We start from the raw sequence: 25,712 nt of genomic DNA, 5'->3' as shown, positions 1-25,712 counted from the left end.
CTAAATCCTCGAGCACGCCCTCTTTCGGATACGGCCGTCAGGTCAGGCTTAGCTGCGGGTGCCCCGCGTCTCCGGTTCATCCCCTACACCAACGAGCGACCCGAACGAACCAAAATGCAAATACAGACGCGGAAATAAACCAGTGGAACACTCGTATATACTAGCCTTCTGCTCCGTCTGGCGTGTACGTCCGTTCTCTCGTCTCCACCACGCCTCTCGCTTCGTCTACAAGACTTTCTTCGCTTCGCCCCCTTCGTCTGCTGGGGTTCTGCCCATTCGGCGAGATATCCTCGACGGCCGCTTCGCCGGCTCAATCGCCACTTCTTTCCGGCATGATTTATTTACGGCGCCCTCCTGCGGCCTTTATAACGCGCGCTGCCCCCACTTCTCGCCTTCGCTCCTTCTAACCTCCTCTCCTTTCTAGTCTTCTCGCGCCCTCTCTTTGCTCTCCTCCTCTGTTAGCGTGGTGTCATCAGAGCCTCTTCCGAAACATCCTCTCTCTCCTCCCTTCGCTCCTCCTCCCCCGTTTTCTGACAGTTGCCTCGCCAGCGCCCCCTGTTCTGCCCCGCGCCTTTGATTCATTCAAGGATTCGCGCCGGCTCGGTGCGACGGCGATATAGCGTTCGCCCTTGTCTCGAGGCGCGCCTGTGCCACATCGCCGAGTTCATATTTGCCGTTGCTTTGCGGTTCGTTCGGTCACCCTTTTCTTTGCTTTTTTTTTTTTTTCTTTGCCCGGTTGGCTTTTCCGCTTCCCGCGTAGTACTCCCCTCGCCCCATCGTCGTCCGTAGTGCGTCTGGGCGCCGTCTCGAACGTATCCGTGCAGCGCCACCGAAGTCTGAGGTGAAGACCGCGGTCGAGCCCTGCTGTTCTTCCGCATATTACCGCGACGAGCTAACATATTCACTAAGTTATACATTCACTAAGACAACTAAACATAAATACTAAGCAACCTAAGCATGACAGAATATTGCTACAAAGTTCTATGTAGATTTTGTTGGTGCGAAAGTGGGTGGTTATTGGCGGCAAAAATGACGGCCGTATCGCAGAACGCTTAGCTGGCCAATCTTCCCGCTCTTTCATCCAAACTGCGGAACCGATGAGCTCGTCGGGCTGACGCCACGGATGTCACGCTTGTTGCGTTGGGCGACTTTACGGATGCAAGTTTAAATTATTTCTTGGGCACGCGTGTAATGTGTATGCTGCAATGCTCGATGTGAAAAAAAAAAGTTGTGCTTGCGTATGCCACACTTTCCAACTCCGATATAGGCTTATACATTCTGCAGGATTCAACAATAAACGTTAACTGATAACCACCGCTCTGTCTTCTCTTGGTGATTTGACTGTCTCCTTTCTGCGCTAGAATATAGCACGGATATCGAGTATTTTCTTAAATTTGGTACTGTTTTCCGCGGAAAGAGTTCTTTAAAGCTATTAGGATGAGTCTTAGATAACACAAATACGCAGTGCAACGATATTTATTTCTAGTGAGTAGTAAATTATCGTGAAACGGACGTTGCGAACATGTGTGGCGTCACCGGATGACGCTGCGGCAATATTGATCTATTGACGTGGTGTAATTTGTTTTAATTTTTTGTGCCCCATAACTGGTTTACGAAGCTTTCACCAATATAACATCTCGCTTAATCACAATTCAGAAAGTGCAGACGTCCACAGTTGTGTCTAGAGCGCCGAATTGGTACGCTATGATGCAGAGATATCGGTATCTCTGAGTTGTTAACCGGTTTGACAAGCGATGCCTGCGATCAGCTGAAGTAACAATGACACCCTGGCAACGCATTATTCACCCCGGTACCTTGAACCTGGCAGCTGTTGTGTCATTGCTGTACTTTCCCACGGCAGCTCATCGCTCGAGCGCTCCAGGCAGAAGTGTGGGCGACCATACAACCGAAAATTCATCTTGAGTTGATGTTTTCACTTAGTATCCTTTTCACTAAAGTAATACGAGCCATATGATTGAATTACCCTCCTTCAGGCTCGATAAGTGAGAAAACTTCCAAGTTCCTGCAGCAGAAAGCCGTGATGTCATGCGGTATGAGAGCTTGAGTTCAGACGTAGTTCAGGTGGACTACAGTAAAACCTCGTTATAACGAAGTTGCAAGAGCGAGAATTACTACGTTATATCGTTTATTGCATGGACCGCACTACGAATCCAAACGAGCATTTCAAGGGGAATTTCACTTCTTGATATCTATTATTTTGTTATATAGCTCGTTTCGTTATAAAGAGGTTTGACTCGCATTGTATCCCAAAGACCTGCCGCGGACGCTCTGTGCGTATGGCGTTCTGTACCTGTGCACGAGGTCGCGGGTTCAATTTCCGACGGCTGGGGTCGCATTTCGAAGTTCGAACGCGAAATTAAAAAAAAAAAATGAAATGTTGACCGTAACTTTAACAACCTCTTACTGCGGAATTAAGAAGACATATCTTCGAAACAATACTTTACAAAGCACTATATTAGCATGAGCCTAAGCTGATATAACATTTCTCCTTAGTCTCTGTTTAAAAACATTGTGGGGGAGTCCCTTTCATTTTGAACGAGTACCTCTGTTTGAAAGATGGCTGGTATTGAACAGAATCACCGTCCATGAAAGGTAGCCAAATAGGGGGGCTCTATCGCCGGGCGTAAGCAGCAGCACTGCTGTAGTTCTCGCAGCGTGGGCTTTCGGCACGCTGCACCGAACTGTTTCGACGGATAAAGCCACGGGTGCGTCGTATTTTGCTCAGGGATGACGTCTTCGTGAACGCAGACGCCACCGCTTCGCCCACGTCTCGCGTTTTCGCCTGCTCGGCTAACCACTGCTGCACCGTCTCTTCCTATCTGTTTTGCGTATGCACTATAACCGTGATGCTTTGTTTTTTTCGCCATAATCTCTTGCCGGGAATGCAAAGGGAAACACTGCTAATATCGTAACATAATTGCTCGTAGACTGTGTACCACGTGTAGACATTATGGTAGCTGAGGCTTTGTCTTTTGAAGGTCATATCTTGGCAACGTTTAGGACACATTCGAGATTGGAATGTGATTGGAATTATATATATATATATATATATATATATATATATATATATAGTGTAACTGACGGTGGTCCGGAGCAGACCAGCGTCAGTTGGATTTCGCTCCTCGACGTGTGTCGAGTGAGCTGTTGAACAACGCGTTGCAGTGTCCTGAACGTGTTTTCAATCGTGGATTCGGGACATCAAAGAGGTGCGGCGTAATGCTGACGCATTTCTCTCGCATTTTGCCGCTAAATGGCCAATGAATGTCCTTTTTCAACATGTGACAACACCTGGACTGGTCGCCTTCCCGAAGGCACCTCCACACAAATCCCTTCCAGAATAGCTTAAATAACAACACGTCAGCACTTACGTCACGCCCTCAGATTAAGATTAAATTGGCTTTCATTTGTTGTTATGCATTTCTTAATAGCCGCGCTGTGGTGTTCATTCCTTAATGCGAGGAGTGAACACTTTGAGAGGCCAGGAAACGTGGTATCGATTCAGTTTGCGTTTAGGAAACACGACGACACCTTGCACAACCTTCTGGCGCGTGTCGACGACTGCATGCACCGTTGGAAAGATTTCATATTCTATAGTATTTCTGCTGAGTTTCTATAGCTTTCAATAGACACGTTTTAGAAGATCAATTGAACTTCAGTTCGGAGGTTTGTTCAGACAGACTTTTGTTACATACTAGACTATTGTTGAGCTTAGGTTCAAACGTTATTCCTCTGCGCAACTTTGCGTGCGCGTCGAGCTGCTTACAGGAATAACTTCTGAACTTCAGGAACAGTTCGCACATATGGCTTAATCGTATAGGACAACAGCGCAAGAAATGGGACCGGAAAGAGCAAACCGATGTTCATTATTCATTTCCCCTTGCTCACGCAATATTGCAGACATATGTTTTAGCCTGAGCATGTTTTGAATTCACTTTAAGCGATATAGCGTTCGGGCGGATGCCAGCAGTGTATACCGTTTCTCTCATTAAACGCCTTCGTAATCTCGTCTCTCCCGTAAATGCATCAGACGGCTAGGATCTTGCAGCACTGTGTAATCTTAACAAAAGACTAACGTGTCCTCCTTCGGCCCCTGGTACCCGCGCACGTGATCACATTTTGGAAGTGCACGCACGTAGAACACGTGTGTTTCATTAACCCCCAGCTGTCAGGACAGACTCCGCCGGGAATTATAGAAGGAAAGCCGGAAACGCTCTAGGTGTGACCGCGACGCCGATTACCCCGTGCATCCTCTCGGATTTAGATACGGGCTCGGCCCACCTGTCGGGCTCGCCGTGTCCGCATGATGTTACGGTGGCGAGTTCGCCAAGCGCGCCACTGTGGGCGACACAGTGTGGTCGGGCCAACGTCGGGTCAATGTCGCGGCTTCGCGGTTGCTAAAGGCGCTGCCCTGTAATTCGAAGCCACTTCGTGCGTGAAGCACATACTCTAATATCGACTCCTGGGGAAAACTCGAACTCGCTGTTGTTCATCTTTTCCCTCAGAAAGTGATCTAAATCTATATCTAAATCTATATCAACGTCCACTCGGTGTTCCTAGCAGAAAAGCAGTGAGTGCAATGCGGTAAATGGAGGATTTGCGCGTAAGATTAACGATGATTACTTTTGGGCGTCGCGTTAATCCGGATACAAAGGGTGTAAAAGTTTTCTAGAGCCCGCATTGCTATGAAAGAAAATGCAAAATTATGAAAGTGCGCAATATGAATAGGGTGCTTTTGTTTAGCTGCTACAAATTTAAAAAAAAAGTTGCCTGCGAGAGAGCAGAAGTCTAACCCTTGGGATTACTCGATGAGGCGGTCATTATTTCTATAAAAAATGAAAACGCTTAACTGAATAATTAACATAATCAGACGACTTAGCTTTTCATTAGTTACATTAGGGCACGTATTTAAATCTACAAATCATAGCCGGTCCGTTCGCAGGGCGTATCCGCGTGAAACGAATTCTCAGCACTGCAAAAGTTTGGAGATAACAATTTCCAAAATTTCCGAGGATATGCACTGGCGTTCCAATTACTTTTCGTAAGAAAACTGTTCTGTGCATTGAAACACATAGGATACGTCTTGCGAACTCACCGGCTATAATTGGCAGATTGAGTTGTACCGTAATGTAAATAATTTAGAAAAGTTGATTAGCGTAATTATGATAATTGTTCAATTAATTAGTTTGACTCGTGGAAGTAACCGTCGCCTCATTGAGTAATAGAGATGAAGGGCTAGAATTGCGCTATTTGCCGCGTGCTATTTTTAAAGATTTTGAGGAGCTAAAGAACGTTCTGTATATATTACGCTTGGCATATATATGTGTGTATATATATATAGACTGTGCCACTCTACAGGAAGTATCACGTTTTTTGGCAAGTTGTGTAAATTGTGTATAGTCAGTCTGCGCATTAGTGGGATTACACTTTTTTCCCGTCTAATATATGTGCACTGATGCAGGCAAGCCGTTCGTACACATCTGCGGACCAAAGTAAGTGAATTTTATCGACTGTTGACTTCAAAGAATGTGCGAACTTTGCATAATCAAACATGAGATATTTGTAAGTCAAAGTGGTTTACAAGAAAGAAAGATGAAAATTTAAGCGGAAGCTTGTCTTCGAAATGGTGTATGTGGAGCCGATGGAAGGAGCAATACGCGTATAAACTCTCATATGAACGCAAGGGAGTGCTGGCTCTTCCGTCTGCCAGAGTAACTGGATGTGCGTCATTTGACTCCCTTTCATCTAGAAGTTTAGTACCTCCCGATGGAGTGCGTTTACTCCTCTTCATAAGCACACGGGAACCTACTCCATAGAGGAGTGTGAAAACTCTCGTAAGTGGAGTTAAACTTGGCTGTCAACTAGTTACACCAAGAATCACATGTTCATAGGTTAGATTTTCTGCATATATATATATATATATATATATATATATCCGACGAGGGTCGCTCCCGCGGCCGAAACGTCAGTAAAGTCGTGTAATTTTTCCTACGCTCTTTTGAATATACGGAACTATTCCTGTGCTGTATCCTGTGATTCTATGTATCACTATATATATATATACAGTGACAAAGAGCGAAAAGGAATTGAGGTTGGCGAAAGGGGAAACTCGTCTCAATGACTGCTTGATGAATCTCAGCCAATCTAAAACAAAGGACGGCGGCAGAGTCAAAACGATATTCTGCGGTGCATTCATGTTAGACATTAATATGACCGAGAAGGCATGGCAGTAGTGTTAACACGAAATGGATTTCGTAGCCAATGCGTATACTACGTAAGACAATCAGAAACAATAGCCAGAATAAAAACCAGAATGGTCAGTGTAGATTGCGTGGCAGGGCAATATATTACGACAACGCTTGTAAGTGCGTGAAGACCGTCGTGGAAGCGAAAATGCAGTGCAAGTGTTATAAGATGGAACAGCGCGACGCGGACGTTATAGACTTCCATACGGCATAACATAGAGTACAATCAAAGTATTTAATGTAACTTTATTTAGAGGTACTTAAGAAGTAACAAAGAAGATTACTTAACAAGTGAACTTGTATTATGGTCTACAAATGCCTCACTCAATAGACGTCACAGGCTTTCATTTTAACTCTTGATGCAGAAACAGTTGATGGTTCAGTAAAATGTCGTTTAGCACGTGAGAACTATGGCCATCACAGAACATACCGTTTCTTGTAGTTACGACCTAACTAGCCTCTTCCGGTCCTCATTTTTCTCATTCACGCCAGAGTTATGTGTGCTCGAGTGGCACGACATACACGTTGCAACACGTGACTAAGGGAACCCGCGCGATGTTAATGCTGCATCACGGAATCGTCCCTCGCAAGTAGTTATACTCACATCGCGTAGCGAGTATCAATCGACTTAGAAGTGCTGCTCACTTTGCAAATTAAGCGAAAAGCAGGAAGAAATTAAAAGTAAAATACAACGTTGAGTCATGCCATCGCTACAGCACGATGCGTAATGGCATTCCGATTAAGCTTCGGATGATATCGCCTGCCTTCGTGCCTGCCGTGAAGCAGAGACGATGCTCGTACACAACGCGTCTGCCCGTGCATTTACATCGGAACGCGATATCCGATTCCTCCGATTCCTCGCCGATATCTACGCGTGATCCCGCGTGAAAATGGACGTGCCTTTCCTTATTTTTGACTTTCCCGCTCGTTGCAGGGCCCTGGCCGTACCGCGTACGCCTCTGAATTCCGTTATTATGTCTTTTTCTAAGTACTTCCCTTTTTTTCTTTTCGATTGCGTTCCGTCCGCATATATATCCTGTTTCGTGCGGACGCTTCTCGGGCGTGCGCCGTCCGCCGCCAAGGCCTTGGTATCGCTAGCGCGTGAAAAAAGACGAGCTGTACACTCATACGGGATGGAGCACACGATCGCTTCAATGTACGCGTACTGAGTGCACGTCTTCTCTACAGTAAAAAAAAAAAAAAGGGGTCCGTACAAAATCGAGTCGGACACGACGTCCTTACGTGAATCGCTTGGAGGCCGGCACCTTGGCGCGCCTTTGATTTTTTTCTTTTGTTCGGTCGGAGAGCACGAGCGTGCACGTCTCCTGAAAGACGAGCCCAACGGGCGAAATGCCTGTGCGAAGGGATATCGGCTTACCTCCATCTACATCCATTAGAAAACCGCTCCTGTTCGAGGGACTCTCTAGGAAGTAGCCAGCAGGCCTTTCAAGTTCTGAATCGTGATCGATCACCGCTGCTGTGTCACGTATTTTTTTATTTTATTAGTCGCGACCTAGCAGCAGGCTTACACGCCTCCTTATAAGGATATCCAGCAGAGATGCATCCTTTCATTTCTATTTCTTTAACAATGTCCGCTGACGATCGAGCTTGGATGAACCGATGACGCCGTAGTGTGGTATTATAGACCTTGACGAAGTGCGGAATTTTGGTCACGTTTTCTCTCTCTCTCTCTCTCTCTCTCTCTCTCTCTCTCTCTCTCTCGTTTCGGAGCATCCAGTCGTTAGATTCAGTTGAGCGTTTGTTGCGTGTATCCCTCAGATTCCCAGCACGCAGCGTAGATTTCAAGAGCCGCCATTTCTCCGAAACCAGTCTCAAGTGCGCACAGCCGATACCACAGTATTTATTGTGTTCGTGCTCCCGTATGTACTAGTGACCCGTCGCCAATGTTTACAGCTGTTGGAAGGCACTGAAAAAAAAAAAACACTTTCACGCGCTTGCAACTAATTGTGACAACAGCTTGTAATTCATAGGGATCCCTTAACAAGGGGCTCCTGCTCAGTTTGTGGACGAGAGAAATAGGAGCCGACCGTTCTGACAATGGAAACAGCTGTCAGTCCCATTTTTAGTAACAGCTGAAAAAGCTTACAATAGGTTTGGAAAGACACACAACAGGCACCGCATAAGCTACAAGTTCGCCATGGTCGGGCCGGATCAGACACCGTAGTTAAGTTGTCGCTTTAGCATGGCCTATATCCGTTTCCTGTCTGCATTCCGGGCGGACAGGCTCCAGGAAGAAGATGGTGTAAGTGGAAAGCCTCGTTGATAATGATAAATCAGTCACCGTGGTACGTGCGTAGCTTATGAACTGCTCAGCGAGGATCCGTGTGGATAATTTCGAGCAGGCATGGATAACTCAGCGTCAACCTCTTACCTTTCTCTTACGCGTCTCCAGAATTAACCAGCGACATGCTTGCGACCCTCCGTGCCCACAGCAGTTGACGTCCCGTCATCGGTTCGTGTTACGAGATGCGGCGGCGCGCGCCTCAAAGCTAGATAGTAACTGCGAGGAACTAAACGATCCCATATATCCAGCGAAAATAAAGAAAGAAAACAGAGTAAACACTCGTCGAATGCAGGACTAGAGAGCATGTTGCTGCGGGTATATATATAGTAGCATACGTAGGATTGGTTGGTAATAACTTTCACGCGGATGCGTATGACGCTTTATCCCTGCGGCTGATGCGACCAGCGTGACAGGGCCAAACAAGCCGTCTCTAATGATATACGCGCCGGCAGGCGTCGCTTCGTCATCGCGTGTACACAGTGTTGCGCGCATAATGATCCCGGGAAGCATAAAGACAGTGCTCCATCCCCGCCGACCCCACTCCCGCATGCGCGGGAATTCACGTGAGGTGCGCGAGTCGTTCGAGAGTGGTGTAATGGGCGGTCATTAAATAATTTATGCCGGGGGCGTCGTAGCACGACCTTCGCGCATAAAAGCCCGAGGAGCCACGCGTAAGCGATCTCCCAAAAAAAGAAAAGTGAGCAGTATAGGAGAAAAGGACAGAAGTAAAAAAAAAAAAAATAACAGTAAAATGGCAGCCCTCTGGGAAGAAAACAACAATACCACCGCCCCTAACGATACGTCATCATCTTACTTGCGCTATTTTCACCAACCAAGAAAAAGGTGAACGGTGCGTGCATGGTGGGGAGGGGAGGGAAGGGAGGCAGCTGTTTCCTTTCCCATTGTCACGCGCTGTGTGTGCCCTCCTCGGAAGCACGAAAGCGTAAATGCGATAAACACCACCGACACCCTTCCCCCCTTTTCCTTTTCATGCGCTTGCTTTAGCCAATCTCCTTTCCACATGCATCTTTCTTCCTTTCCTTTTTATTTATTTCAATCTATCGTTTCCTTCTTCTATTCTTAAGACGCGCACTCCCTGTATGCAGCCTTCGTTGTACCGCCACGAACAAGCACCGCCCATTCGTTATAGCGAGAGAGAGAGAGAGAGCCTGGGAACCACGAGCGTGGCGACGGAGTCTGGTGGACTCGTCCTCATAGTTGCGTGCATCGTCACTCGGCGAAATAAGCAGGTTTTTTCATTGTGACGCATAATGTATGAGGTAGATGTTCATTGTTGCATTTCTTGCAACCGTATAGTAGCGTTTCGTGACGGGCAAGCCGCGGCGAAAAATGCGCCGCACTCTTGAAAACCGGGTGTAGCTTTCATTCTCTCGAGGCAGTCCACCAAATGCTCTATGCGCCAGGAGCCCGCATACAGCAACTGTGCATAATGGCGGTCAACGATGCGTCAACAAAGCCGCACTGGTTATTCTCCCCCGGGAAATGGCGATGGTACTTCTCTTGCTGCGTTCCTTGTATGTATACACAGCGAGATTTTGAAAAAGGACGTATATAAGGCATCAGTGCGTCCTTTCGTTGTTGTTCGTTGGTTGGTTGGTTTCTTTCTGATGTTCCCTTCATTGTAATACCGTTTTACGTTAGGGTCGTTGGCTCTGTCATTTCGCGCTATTATGCGAGAAGTTTCGGAACATGAAGCGTACTTACCTCGCACGTTCGGGCTAATGAAAGGGATTACTGTGCGTTGGTTGTTAAAGTGGGAAAACGCCCTAGTGTACAGTTACGATGGCGGCCGCTCCAACGTTTCCGCAATATGGTCTATGACAAAGCAATCGTCTATGACAAATGACAAAGCTCGCCATGACAAACGGCGGGCTCTCTTATCGGCGATTTAACGGTGTAGACAGATTGTAGGAGCTAATCGGCTTGCAGTATACTGACGTAAGGACCACGGATAAATCGCGCTTTAGCGATCTAGCAGCCAAAGCTCACATAAAGAAAGCTGCTATTTCATGCGAACGCATAAACTAAGCTATGCTCGGCGACAACTTAAGAATTCAGTACGAGCTCCAACCCACAAAAGTGCACTTTCGCCCGCAGCTTTCACCCGAAAAGGTTATGTGCGACCGCTCTTCAATACTTATTCCCGAGAGACACCGATACTGATGGAGATTTGTCACCCACTGTGACGTCACGGAAATGTGTGAACGTGTTTGGCTGCTGCACGCGTACACATTCTCCTTGCTTTGACAGTGGTGTAAATAAATGCTCACTGCATTATTACGTTCTCAAAGTTATCATTTTATATTTGTTTGGAATCGCTCTGATACGCCGGTAATTTACTGTGTCGCGGTATCTGCTTGGGTGCGGATATCTGAGGCTCTAGAAATACTGCTTCAAATATTAATGAGATTGCGTTAAGGGCACCGTGTCGCAGAAAATCCGGCGTCGGCGTCCCGCGCAGGCCGTCGTTTCGGAAATAATCATATCGAACCACGCATACCCAATCAAGCCGGCCCTCCGTGTAGCGCAAAGAAGCTACTGAACTTATTGAACTTCTCTAAGTAAAATTTGTCTGAAAAACCGTAAAGTGCCACTTACACACAAGCTACAGAGATGATAGCGTCGGATTGTAATCTGACTATACGAGAAAACATAATTCTGTTACGCGGTAACTGAAACAGAAACCCCTTTTAACGCGATAGCGCTTTCCAGCAGCCGTTTGAGGTCTGTTTTAGCAGGATCGGCGCGGGCCCCTCGGTTCCTTGCGTACATTCAAAAAAGAAAAAAAAAAAAAAAACCAGGACCCATTCCTCCCTTTGAAGGTGGTTAGACAGCAAAGCTGTGGGGGGACCACCACTTACGATATGGCGAGACAAACCGTAAACTTTGGCAAACGTTCTTCGTATTACTGTGACTATACTGATTAGTGTGATATACACTATGATATGCTATAATATACGGGGCTATGATCCATTGCATTTTTTGCTTGCTTACGGGGCCATTGCTTCCGCGGGTTTTCGACATGTTGTTGTCGGTGATGCATATATATATATATTTTTGCATGCTTTGCGGGGTATGAGATATTGGTTATGATGGCACTTTTCGCTCGCACTTTTCTGCCCGCGGACACGATTGTGCCGTTAACGGTAAACAGCTTCGCTGTAAATAGAACCACGAAGCTCGCCTTCGAGCATAGCACCCGCCGCCAGCGTTTCCCAGTAAACATTGCGGTTACCTAACCTGCGGTTGCCGCGAAGCGTGGGAAGCACTCTGGCATCTTTGAATGCCATATCGCGTTCCCTCCAATTTCATTTTTTTTTTTAGTTTCTGAATGACCGGTTTCTGAATTTTCTGAATCAAATGGCCTGCTTTCAACATTTTAACACATAGACCAGAAATCTGAACTAGTTTCAAGTTGAACTACGCAGTTCCAAATTCATGTGTGAACTATACCTCAAACTAGCTTCACTCTATGCCCTCAGATTATGTGTTTATGCTTATACAGCGCCTATACAACATGCCGAAGTTTCTGAAACCTTAGCATTTTCTTTTATTTTATGTTTTTAATTTTTCTTAAATTTCTTTTTATGGGCTAGCTTCATCGAAACCAGTTCAGAGGTCATCCGACAGGAGCATTTCGCCATTTTACGTGTTTCTGATTAACGCAATCGGAGTTGTGACTCATCAAGCGCGTTATGGCTAAATTTCCGCAAAGTGAAGGAGTTTCCTTCCAGCTTTCACTTTCCCGAAGAGTCTACCTACCTCGTATTTCGTATTTGTGACCTTCAGTTCACTCCACCGTGAACGCTCCTATAAATTTGACGCAGTCCTCGACTCCCATGCCGCGATCGCTGCACGCAACTACGCAAGTGCGTGCGCGCGTGCGCGTCCGCGCAGGAAGAAGCTACGTGCGCACGTCCAACAATCGAAACGCGTGCCCCCTCTCTCCATCTCTCTCCTTTTATCTCTCTCTCTCCCCACGACTATACGCCACCACCAATGTCTCTCCCTCTCCTATTCTAACTCCCTCCGCTATCGCGTTAAACTGTCCGCGCATGCGGCGAATCGTGACCCTGGCCAAGCGGTTGGGAGCGTTTAGGTCCTCCGTCTTGATTCGTGGCTGTCCCCCTCGCTGCCTTTTCGATTCGACCCACCGCACCCTCGCCCACGAAACAATCTTCGAGGCAAGAATCCAGCCGCCGGCGGAGACGTTACGGTGTCTTGCGTTGTTCTCTCTTTCCGCCTCTCCTCCCTTTCCCATTCAGTCTTGGCTAAGCGTTACGCGAACAAAGAAAAAGAGAGAAAAGAAAAACGAAATCTTTCACCTCTGCTCTCTCCCGGGCGCTTGTTTTCAGCTATACTTCTGCGCGACTAATGAAAGCAGAACGCTTAAAGGCGTCCTCCCTAACGAGGCGCACACTTACGGCCTCGTACATATCGCATACGCAAAAGACGTAATGAGAGACCAAATAATGAGGCTCATCGCGTATACGCGCGTGACCGAAGTAATGAATGTCGAGCGCCCATTAATGGGGCTTAGTGAAAGCCGATTTCATGAATTACTCCACACAGCGTTCAAAGCCGCAACATGGCCTCTGATAAACGTTTATTATCTCTCCTATATGCAACGAGTTTATGACGGACTACTCAATCCTGGCTGTGTTGCCGAAACGTACTTTCATTTCAACAAATAAACTATGCACGTCTTCGTTCCGTCAGTTCTTGTATGCACGTCTTCGTTCCGTCAGTGCCTCTTCATGTGAGAGTGTACACGAAGCCTTTCAGGAAAGCCTTTTCTTTCTCTCTCGCTTTAGTACATGTTAAAGGAAGTTTCGGAAAAGCGTAACACCTCACTTTGTCCTCTTGCAGTCTACTGAACACCTCTGCGCTATGGCTCTCTATAGGTGTTTCCTACGTGCAGAGGACGCATTGTGTCTGTCTTCCCGAAATTCGTTATCAGGAAAGCGGGCCTACGGGGCCTCAATTTCAGTAAGGGGCACTGCGCCGACACAGCATTCCAGACCCTTCTCGACTTCGCGAAGGAGCTCACTTTTCCCCGACCTATATACAACGTTCATGGGAGACTCTATTAATAATTTAAGCTGCAAGACGATACTGGAAGACCATTCAGCCCATACATTCGTGCACGTACTCTAAGCGCCGCTATCGAGCTGGCCACACGCTGCATTCACCCAGAGCCGTGTGAAGGCGCTGGTGATGGTTTCTTCAGCAACAGCACGAAGCCATTGTGAACAGACCGAGAACTGGTTGGTATTATGATGATAAAATATAGATACAGATATGAAAGAAGCCAAATATAAATCAAATAATGCATAATAGTGTAGGCAGCCTTGCAAGGAGAACTCAAAAATAATGATGAATTAGGGTAAACGAAAAGAATGAGGCCGAGAGCTAGCTCAGATCTATATCTCAATTATTATTATTCGCAGCTTTGGCTCTGCACCCGAATTCCTTTCCCTCCTCTAAGTATCCCCTGACACCACGATTCAGCTAAAAGCCTTCGTGCGAGTCTGTACCCACGGATTTCCTCTTCTTAGAGTCACTTCCTCAAACTACAGAACAACAACAAACCCAGTTGTCTTCTGTCGAGGCAAAAATGTCGTATCCATGTCCTGCGTGCACTTAACGCAGCACTCTTCACGTTAAAGGAGTAGTGACGTGGCACTTCCGCGTTGTCCCCTTTCTGCGAAAAATGGCGATCCAAACCCTTTGAAACTAGAGGTATAGAGAGTCCAAAGCTTTTAAATTATACATATAGCGCACTCCGACAAGTATCAGTGTCCAAAATAATTTGCTGTATAATACTTGTTTCAACGAACCAGGTTCGCTTTCGATGCAATGGAAGCGCATGCGTTGTGACGTCATGAGATACTGGCTCGTTCTGCGCCTGTCATCACTACAGCTGCCACAGGCAAGCACTAAAATTGTGCCACATTTGACGGGATGACAAACTTTCGAGGAGCGTGGTCCGAAACTTGTGAAATACGCAGACCACCTGTACCAAAAGTAATGCGAACAGCACTCCGGTTGATTTTCTATGATCGTGATTATCATACCTAGCCTCGTTGATACACGACGTCAGCAAATTACGCTATTTGGCATAATGTCACGATGATGACGATGACGCTATAGCCGGCATGCGGAGAACAGCTCAAGTACGAAATTAAAATTTCTGAAAACTGTCTCCCAATTTTCATACTTGCTATGTTATCCTACGTGTGTGGGAGAAGCGTGTGGCAAAGTTCCTACAGCTTCAAAAATATGCGCCAGTGCTCTTTTATAGCGGTACATCTGAAACTCCTGCTGACTATCTTCATCCGGGACCAGGGATGACGTAGAACGTTCATGTCGTCATCCTTTCACATTATACGCTCTACTGTGTACAGAAGCAGGCACAAATATGGAGAGGGTCTGCTGAGTTGGACTGTGAGCTTCTGCGGTTGCAGCGCTTATTGAAATTTACAGGAAAGAAAAAAAAAAAACAAGTAGTGGGGAAAAAGTGCTACGGAGTAGGCGGGTCGTTAAACAGCGGTGCACGAGAGGGCGTTGCGGGCTGGAGGCCAAATAAGTTTTGTGGGAGGACCGCAACGGGGCAACACTTGTTGTCGGTGGGAGAGCGAGGGGAAGACTATGTACGACGGCTGTGACTCGACGACGATTCATTACGGAAATTATAGGGTGCTAGGTATGCCCCCTCGAAGAGGCAGACGCGCTTGCAGAGCTTGAGAGGCTCTCGCAGACGCGAAGCTTTCTTTCTTTCTTTCTTTCATTCTTTCTTTCTTTCTTTCTTTGAATGCTTTTTGCATCTGTGCGGAGTCTTGCTTCATTTTGTTTATTTCATTGTCTTGCGCTCGCGATGCCTCTTGTTCGCCGCTCGGTCGCCCGCAGGAGAGCTTGGTATGAAGTTCTCGCCGTTTGCGGTTGGGGAAAGCGCTTCGCGTTTTTCGGTTAGCTGAAGCGCCGCCACACAAGAGGCGTGGGAAAAAGAAAGAGAGAGCAGCTATACGGGTCTGGTTCGGAAGCGTTTCGCAGCTTTGAGAAATTGCGCTTCTCAACTCGCGCGGCAGTGCTTATGGAAGGTGATTTGTTTGTTGGCCCTTAATTGCGAAGGCGCGCTCGCGTTTTGCGGTGCGCGGTTCTGTTCTCGTTATTATTTTTCTGTTAATTACGTAAATAAACTGTGCAGGATTTTCCTTGCTCCGTGTGAAGCACGACGGCAGGAACGTATTTCTTCTCTTCTAATGCCTTTAGGCGAGTTCAGGTTGTGTGAGGTTAGGTTTACCCGGGTTTTCTGCAAGGAAGAAATAGCTCGAATGTTTAGGGGGTTTTGCTGATTCTGTTTGTCTAAAAGGCTGTCAAGGCTGTCCACACTCTTCTGGCTGCTTAAGTAAACAATGAAACTATAGAGCTCCGTTAGGCTGCAGCAAATTATTGCGTGCTAAGCGAGCTAGGATAGGGAAAAAAAGATATACAAAAACAAAGGCTCGAATTCCGTCATATCGTGCGTAGTATAGGAGCACTCGCGTCTAGGACAACTGTATACGCCGGCAATTCGTCGAGATAGATTACAATGTCCTTCGTTTCAATAACATTTCCATCCCATACAAACGAGAAGAGAGAACGCGATATATACTTGTCCGTCACTGGCACTTACGGTGACGCCACACATAATCGCACTGAGGAGAGACTGAAAGGAGCGACGTGTTTCGTAAGGGCCAATTAACTCAAAGCGCGCTCTTGCTGGCAGCGGACGTGGTTGTTTCTCGTCTGTCACCTTATTTACTGTCGTTACGGCACCACTGTTTCTCGACAAATAAATCTGAACCCGGGACAGTATAAATAGCGAGTTGGTCAAGGTACGTAAAGGGCTCGCGCCCGAGTGTTTGTGTGTGTGTGTGCGTGTGCGCACGCGCACCACGTGCTCGGCGTGCCACTGTCCTGACACCAGAATGAGAAGATGCTCTGTGCATTACTACACCGCGGGAATGACACGCTCCACCCACGAAATACAGGGTGATCGCGCAGTATCACAGCTATAGCTTCCGAGCTGTGCCATTGTTTGTCGGGTCTTCTATTGCTCCGAAAAAAATATTTGCGATAGTACGTAGCCTTCGCTTGTTGTGAATAATAGGAGGTTTCGGTTGGTACATAAACACATTGCCATTCGCAGAACACCGGTACACCCGAGAGAGAGAGAGAGAGAGAGAGAGAGATGTGCACGCCAGCGCTCTTGCCGCCACCGTATGGCACTGACATCAACTACAGAGCACACAGTGACAGTACGTACTACACAATTGCAGGGACCACGTCGACCTCTTCTTTGCTGGAGTGAATGTGTAGGCAGTTTCATTAGAGTGTGGCTGATCGTCATGTACCGCTGACATTTCCGGCGTTCCCGCATTCCCTTAACTAAAATGCGTCTATATGGTCATCCTACGACCAACAACAAGATACCGCATTCACAAACCATTTCCTTCGTTTAGTGATATTTTACATTTGTCGGCCGCCTGCGCTAATAATCGCTATTTTCAGGTTTTGCTGGCATTTCTCCTCAGGAACGGTTATAACCTTAGAGCTTTTTTTCCCCTTTTTCTGTGGATTGTGGCCCTGTTTTCTACAGTATTTGTCGACCGGGACCGCTTCCTTGCGCGGAAAGTCGTCAAATTGACACGCAACACAGTAACGCACTGATACATATACTACAAGGAAAAAAAAAAACTGAAGTGCCAAAAGCCCAGCAGCAGCAACATCTTCCGACCCCCTCCTCTTTCTTTTTCTCCACCCCCGCCCCCTTCCTGTTCCAAGCGCCCACCGATGCCCCCCCACCCGCTTGCGTTCGGCTTCCTCAGACCACGAGCATAGCGCGTCAGCGTGGCCTCTACCCACCTCCCTTCTCAGACACTTGGAAGAAACCCTGACTTCCGGCGTAGAGAGAGAGAGAGAGAGAGAAGAACATGCTCGCCCTCGCAGTAGGGCTAAAAATAAGTCGCTCCGGAGCCAGCCGACATGCATGCATCTACACAGAAAGCAGCGGCTCTCAAGGGGGGGGCCCCACTAAGCGCACTCCATAGCTCGCGAGCACGCGGCGCTCCGAGACGAGAAGATCCGAGTCTTTCTTGCGCCACGCGCGTACCTCCCGTGAGCGTGGTTCGTCGAGAATGGACCGCGCGCTTTGGTCGTTCTCGTATTCCTTCAAAAAGCGGGCCCCTATATAGCCGCGTGCCAGTGTCGGAGAAACCATAACGGCAGAAATATGCGAGAAAAAGAAAAAAAAACGAACTTGAATACACACCGAAACCGCGAGCACGAAACACTGAATCTACACGATCGAGAAACGACGCGATACGATCGAACGCTGATTTGCGGCGGCGTTTTGGTGCGAGAGCACTCTTTGCCTATATACGTGCACGCCCGCCCCGCTTTTGCATGGCTGGAACTTGTCTCGATGCAATGGCCACGTAAAAAAAAAAAAAAAAAGGAACGTAAGAAAGTTTAGGGGCTTGCCGGGGCCCGCCCCACTTCGCCATGGCTCGGTCTTGCCTCGAAACGATGAGCGCGTAAAAAAAGAAAGTAAGATAGTTTAGTGCCTTGCCAAGAATCAAATCCGGGCGTCTGCAGCATGGTAGGCGAGTAGCTATCATCGGCGCCACGCTAACAGATAACTTACGGCAAGGGGTGCGGAATCGGCACGGACCGCCCGTGATAACCGTCTTCGGGCGCGACAGATATGAAGCGCGCAATTAAGTAATGGAGGTTGAATAAACCGCGCGTATGTGTCGTGCGAATGCGCCCGCATCGCTTAGACGATCATCGTACACTATAAAAAAAAAAATGTTTACACCCTCAAGGGTGTTTTCTTGTCGCGCGGGTGAGCAACCCCTACCGTTAGGGCCTTACAAACAATTTGTGGAGGACCACAACGGAGCCCAAACTAGACGCGCGTTTACAAAAGACGTAGTCGGAAACTATGTAATCCTTCGCACAGTTTTGAACGCACAGAAATATCCGACAGGAGCATTTCACAGGGACAGATGTGAAACTGTCTTGTCGCATATTTCTGCGCGCCCAGAGAGAGAGAGAGAGAGAGAGAGAGAGAGAAGAAGGAAAGGCAGCGAGGTTAACCAGACTGAGCCCAGTTTGCTACCCTACACGTGGGCAGGGAACTGGGGAGTGAAAGAGAGAGAGAGAAAAAACATGAGCCTATACCGCACTTTCACATGCACTAGGTTAGGTGTAGAATGTCTATAGTCGGCCACTCAAGTCTGTTGCCTTCAGGCAGTGAAGAAGCTCTCGAACCACCCAGGGCTGTCAGGGCTGTGTCGGGCTGCTGGGCACCATCTACAGATGATGCTGGTGATGCAAGCGACGTGTTGAAATTAGATCCTCAATTGGTGGATTTTAAATGTCGTCCCCCAAAGTGTGTGTGTGTGTGTGTGTGTGTGTGTGTGTGTGTGTGTGTGTGTGTGTGTGTGTGTGTGTGTGTGTGTGTGTGTGTGTGTGTGTGTGTGTGTGTGTGTGTGTGTGTGTGTGTGTGTGTATGTATGTATGTATGTATGTATGTATGTGTGTGTGTATGTATGTATGTACGCACGCACGCACGCACGCACGCACACACACACACTCCGGAAGCCTCCGTGGCCTCGACGCTGACGCCTGCCACGATGCACGGTTTCCGCAGCGAAACTGCATAAACGCTCGGGCGAGAAGACATCTCCCGGCAGCCACTCTATTCAACGGTGGCTTTTTTTCTCTGTCCGTATCAGCTTCGCAATGTTTCTTCCCCTTCTCGCGGCGGCGGCGACAGTTGGGGACACCATGCGCGCCACACGACAAGCCGCCGTGCTTCGCGTAGCGGTTTCATTTTATCAGCGGCGCGTCTCTCGGCTCGGGTGTTGCCGGCAGCGGCCCGTCGGGGTTTCGAATGTCGCTGACGGTTGCGGTTCCTCCGTCGTCGCAGATTAACGAGCCCGCGTGCGGCTAACCCGTCAGCGTTCTATTGGGCGCCCATGGGGGGGGGGGGGGGGGGGTGCACGCGGTCGGTTTGGTCGGTACGCACGTGGCGGCAGTGCGCATGCGCGAGAATTTCTTGGCGCACGCCCGAATTAGCAGCCTGCCTCTTCAAGTATATGCAGGCTCCAACTACTTGACCTTCGCAGTGTAGAGTCTGTCGTCAGTATGCTGCGCGCGTTGGAGATGGTGGTGCCAGCAGCACGTGACGCACTGCAGATCGAGACACGTCAAGCTTGCAAGAGTTTACCCTGTGAGATTATGCGATGTGCCATGCTCCAACTCAAAATGCGAAAAGGAAAGCACCAGACGCGGTGCACTTGAAAGGGACAAACGTTTGGTCAATTTGTACCCGTCTCCGACGAGTGACGTTGAGTGAGATACTGCGGCAATAGGTGAATTTACGGTGTGCAAAAATACGGTATAAGCTGTAAAGGTCGGGGAAAAAAGGGGGAAAGTCGGGAAAAAAAAACAAAAGAAAGAAGGATAAGAAGCGGGTATTGACGCCACCCTGAAATTCTCGCGATAGGTCCGAGTGACGTCATCAGTTTCTGACAGCGTCTTTTTTTTGTATACAGTTATTTGTAAATAAGGAATATGTTGCAATCTAAATGAGTCAAACCAACCCGCGGGGACCTCTCGGAACTTTTCATAATCTAATACCACCCTACATACGAGAAGAAAGGAGAAAAAAAAACTATTGGCGGTGAAGAAAGCTGCTTGGCCTTCGTTTCGTACACTAATAATCTTCAATTTCTCTCCAAGTAATTGAAAAATCAATTGATGCTAATGATATGTTTCAAAAGTCAGACTCGTCGATCAAACGTTGGCTATAGTGGTATTAAAAGCGGCACGTGGGAAAGTCAGCCATTGGTTGACTGCTAGCTGATTATGCTCTTCAAGCTACGGCGAACGAGGAAGTAAAAAGAAGAGCTGCAGAGTCTGAAACGTACGCAGGGGACACAGTCATCAGACCGGGGACCTTGCAAGTCGCATCACGAGCCCTGCGCCGTGACTGTCACGATGGTGTACTGACTCCAACTTCCGGAAATAAGTATATCTATCTATACTGTATCCTATAATCTCCTCCTGTACGCCATACGGTATTGGCGACCTATACAAGTTTCAGTGCACTGAAGCTTGTACAACCTCAAATACCTCTCATTCTCTGCCGTAGTGTATATATACTGAAATGATATCAATAAGAAATTCTCGCGGTTTCCGTATTGATACTACGGAACCATGTGCAAAGTAATGGAGAATCATATTTCACTGCTTGCGGAAACACTTCAGGATAGGGCAGAGCGTTTAGCGTTTCAGGCAGTGGTCCGGTATAGCACAAGGGCCAGCTATATATATATATATATATATATCCGCCAACGAGCGCTATGCACATGACTTCGTTACATGACTCAGCTTTGAGCAGCTTTGATAAACGGAAGTCACCAATGTAGGTGACAACTTCAAAGGGGAAGAAAAAAAAAACAATAGCAGCGCACTGTTGAGGGGTCACAAATGGAGCACGCGTTTCTGCTAATGCAGTCGATCACTCTATGTTGCCACAGCATTCGAGATCACACGGGCGTGACTTTCACGAGGCTCCATTTATGTACCCGACAGTATGTCGACTGTGTCATAAGGACGTTTGAAGTGGTACCTGCAGCTCGGTGCCATTTCAGATCGTTGTGGATGCTGACCGTCGCTACTCCAATTATCTGGCTAATTAGCATCTTTGTCAATTACAGTTTCGTGACGAAAGTATACCACATTGACACGCCCCTGTACGCGTAATGTATGTGTACGCGAATGGTCTTGTAGTTTACTATCGCCGTGAAACCACATGCTGACAGTATATAATACCAATAGCCCTATCAACGTTGCACTGTAAACGAAAATAAACCCACCTGGGAGTTTTTAACAGGTGATGTGCCCTAAAACCTCCCCTCCTCAAATATTTACTCCGATGTATGGGAGCAAAACAGCGCCATTCCCTCGTTTCACTCCGCTGGCTAGCTGCGGGAGTATTAGGGCGACATGACGCGATTTTACTCCGCTTAAAAATCTTGTTCTCCCGTGAAACTCCGACAGGGAGTTTTCAAAAACTCCCCTCTGCCGAAGCACGTTGGTCACGTGGCGCTTCCCATGAGGCTGGGCGCTTCGGCGCCTTCGGCGGAGTCGGCATGCTTATTAGCGGAGTTGCGGCGTTACACTGTAATGCCCTCTTTGTACTCACACCGCATTAAGAACAAAACAGTGAGAAGCAGTGCTGTCAATTTTAAGCTGAAATCGCCTGTCCTTCGTTTTTTTTCTTCTCAACTTTCTCGAACATAAAGCGAATTGACTTGAGCCCATCAACAGCGACCAAGCAGTGGCAATATATTCCGTGTGAACATCCGGGCTAGGATCATTGTGGACAAACGGTATTGCGTAATCTGTTGGTGCACCACACCGCTTTTTGAAGTAACAAATAACATCGTCCCGTCTCGGCCCTTGAAAAGTGACGCAGCAAGTTGAAAAAGGAATCTGTGGAGTCTCTTTTTGGCTAAAAGTAGCGTGCCACTATTGATATGAAATTACAACCTGGAGATTTCCTACAAATATTTTAGACGCTGAGCATTGCCGTCTCATAGACGTGTCCTCTTCTCTACACTTATAAAACATACACGTAGTGTCCCTAGGTAAACTATATTGGCTACTCTCTCGTTCTTAAATTATTGCGCTCGATAGGGCTCCGAGCGGTTTGTTCTCAGAAAAGTATCTAAACATTAGTTGATATAAGAAAATTTTTATGCGCTAGACAATGGTAAATCTGTAAGCAAAAGTTATCAACGAGTATTTTTTCCTTTATATACCAGATCATTCTTTTCCCTTTTTTGTGGTGCATTTTATTTTGATAGCAACTCTATATCTAAGGCCCCCGACGTTCTTGCAGTATATATAGGCTACGCAACTAGAAGAACATTAGCTTCAAAATAATTTTAACGATACTTTCTGCCAATTACATGAATATTCTAATTACATTTTAATTGATCACTTTAGGGCACATGTAACTGAGAAATTGAAGCCGAGGACTCTGCTAAATTAAATGCCTCGAGATTCCTCTTAAGATCGTTCTGAACTGCTAGAGGCTCTTTTGGGAAATATTAAACTGGAGCCTCAACGTATTTCCTACTACATTTTGAGGTTGCATATGTCGGAAGTGGTGCTAGTCGTAATACGTGTGTTAAGCAGATAACTTCACTACTCCTCGGTTTAAATTTCTAAGTTACACACGTGCCTTAAAGTGGTTATAATTAAACAGATTCTTAGCACATTTTATGTAGTTAGCGAAATTATCGTCGCAACTTTTTCTTCCAGCCAGTATCCGCCTAGCCACGCGTATAGCCTACCTCACCCCCCCCCCCCCCCCCAAAAAAAAAAGAACTCCAGAAGCCTAGTAATGACAGTTTGCTTTAGCAAAAAAGAATTCCTTGTCACAAACCGATACGCCTGGTATACTGTGCACCATATCTGCTTCCGAAAGGCTTGCCTGCACAGAGTGCGCAGACGTTAGCCGACAGAAACTGCGATGCCTACTACGCAGGTCGTCCAAGGACCACCCGTAGAGGTCACAGAAAGACGTCTATAGTCCGTCTACGGAACGTCTAAACAAATTTGTGTTTTACTCAGCGCCGCGCATAAGAGCTTATCTTCTGCAGCATAGTTCAAGAAAGAAAAAGAAATGAAGGAAGAAAGAGAGAGAGAGAAAGCTAGGCCTTGCGAGCATATTACGCTATCTCGGGGAGCCCTATATGCGTGATTAATATTCCGCGAGCGCCTCGCTAAGCCCCTGTGTGCGAGCGAGCGCGAGCGCTCGTCTCCTGACCGTTTGTTGACCTGAGCGCGTGTGTGCCCTGTTTACTGCGGCCAGAGCGCCGTGCCTGCTCTGGAGTTTGCAGCGCAGACAAATATTTTTTTCTTTCTCCCTCTATCTTTTTTATTTCGTTGTCGTCTTTCTCTTTTCTCTACTTCTTTTTTATTCTTCGTCTCCAGAAGGCGTTATATAGTTTCAAAAGATGCTCGCCTCTTGTGCATGTATTTTTTTCTCTCCTTCTTTAGAGGTATATACTGTGTGCTGCCATTTGCTCTTGGGCATTTAACGTGCCCGCGTATTTTATTGCTCTCTTCAAATCGGATTGCTATATTCTGCTTCGTTCGTTTTTGTCGTCTTGTTAAAAAATTTGCAGAGCAGTCAGGTTTTCCTTTATACTCTTTATCTTTCTTTCTTTTTCGCAGTAACTCCCTCATGTGGATGTTACAGTTCTAAGCGGTTTTAGTTTGTGTTTCTAACAGTTTAAACTGTGGTTTGCGATCCGGTATTTCACAGAGTTTATTTCTTTGGTGTACTTCTGTCTTTTGTTTTATAATCACGCTCGGTTCGTTTCCTCACCTTTTTTTTTTTTTTTCGCCTGCACCGATGTTATATTTGAGCTGGGATTAGCGTTTCGCCAACTTTCGCAGTGATGACATCATTTCTGTTGCCGCCTTCGCCTGACACCACGTATATAACGCTGAGTCATTAGTTACTGCCGCGCACGACTTTTCATCTTTTTTTTTGCATTGTCATCGCTGCTGGCATGGACTTCTTGCAAGCAATGCGTGCGGGAAATCTGCGGGAAAGTAAAAACAGGGCCCTCTTTCCGGAAGTTACATTCGGAAGGGCAGGTTTCTGTAACGTCACCCCATACTTGCCACATAAAAAAAAAAAAAGAAGCCATATATTTTCGCTCTTGCTTTCTTCCCTGCCAAGTTTTTCTGCTATTGCGTTAGAGATGCTAGCGCCGGTTTAATCGTTCTCTCAGTTTCATTTATTCTGCTTCGTTTTGAATACTATTTGTCGAGTCATGATTTTTTTGCTTCCAGAGGTGCGTATCATTAATCTTTTCTTGTTTAACTGTCTTAGTAACTCCACATTCGTTACCTCGGTTTTAAAATTTTGCGCTGTGTCAGTATCCCGATTGCTGGACCTTTTTTTTTCTCTCTCTGTGTCTAATACAGTATTCATCTTCACCTGGTATCATAAGCCCAGGGCAGTGAATTCCGAAGACGGATCTCAAAAAATCAGCTCGATCGAACAGCAGCTATACGGTAATTCGGGTGTAAATTTGTCGTTATTTAATTCATCGCAACCTTCAATAAACATAAACAATTGCGAATCAGCCACTCGGCGCATTATCTTCTTTTCTGTCTGTTCGCATAATAGTGTTACGTTGCATTTAAGTAACGTATGAAACAGCTTGAATTGTGCGTAAATGCGATAAGCATTAAACAAATTAAGTGCATGAAAGGTCACCATGCATCATCGAAAAGGAAAGTGCCATTGGTGTACGACCAGGTAATGTCGGTCGTAAGATTGCAAGCGCTCACATCCTGCTAACAATTCCGGAACACAAAATAAGATTTCTCATTTTCCCGTCACGAAATCAACAAATATATACTTAAAACGTTGATGACAGTCAGCACCTCGCTGAATTTCGACAAAATTTCACACTTCACCGTGATTTTCCAATGTGAAAGGGAATGAGAACTATAAATGCATCGTTGTATGCAAATGTACTCAAATGAAACAGCTCGAAGACTCATTTAAGCTCATTTTAGTCGAGGGGGCATTCCCGTGATGAAAAGCGAAAATGTGTTCCTCGCATGCGTTCCATCGTTTCAACTTTCACACACGCTTGCTTGGTTGCGCTTTAACGTTCTACTTCTTTCATTATCTCCATCTTGTTTCTTCGTTTTTCTCATTTCCAACCATTAAACCGGGTCTTTAGCCCCTTCTGAAACCTACGGGATGGTCCGAATCACGCAACCGCCCGGAGGTGGCAGCGCCGGTAGTGCCATCACGTGACACACCTCCGTGACGTGGCCGCCACCGTCTCTGGTACTAAACCCACTGAAGCTTTCCCTCCGTCTCTGTGTGTCTTTGTTTTACCATTCGTTGTCGTTTTCCGCGCGTTTCTAATCATTTGTTCGTCGCGTGCAATCTGAGGTACGTTGCACACGAAAGGAAACGCGGAAATTCTCGCCCGCAGCTACCCCTAGCGAGCGCTAGGCACGCC

The 25,712-nt window shown here is 46.9% G+C and overlaps 1 protein-coding gene and 1 long non-coding RNA gene across 3 annotated transcripts in view; one reads left to right on the top strand and one right to left on the bottom strand.

Annotated features, from left to right (window-relative positions):
• Nucleotides 1-5,511, top strand: part of LOC129385553 (uncharacterized) — a 449,244-nt gene extending 443,733 nt beyond the window's left edge. For both annotated transcript variants that reach the window (XR_011895851.1, XR_008613022.2), the window contains exon 4: nucleotides 5,480-5,511. This is a non-coding gene — a long non-coding RNA (uncharacterized lncRNA). The remainder of the gene's footprint in view (nucleotides 1-5,479) is intronic.
• Nucleotides 1-25,712, bottom strand: part of LOC126533593 (homeobox protein SIX6-like) — a 72,003-nt gene that overhangs the window by 7,323 nt on the left and 38,968 nt on the right. The window lies entirely within an intron of this gene.

The sequence above is a fragment of the Dermacentor andersoni genome, chromosome 7 (genome assembly GCF_023375885.2).
Source record: "Dermacentor andersoni chromosome 7, qqDerAnde1_hic_scaffold, whole genome shotgun sequence".
In the NCBI taxonomy this organism is placed as follows: Eukaryota; Metazoa; Arthropoda; class Arachnida; order Ixodida; family Ixodidae; genus Dermacentor; species Dermacentor andersoni.
This window is presented reverse-complemented; position numbering and strand designations above follow the sequence as displayed.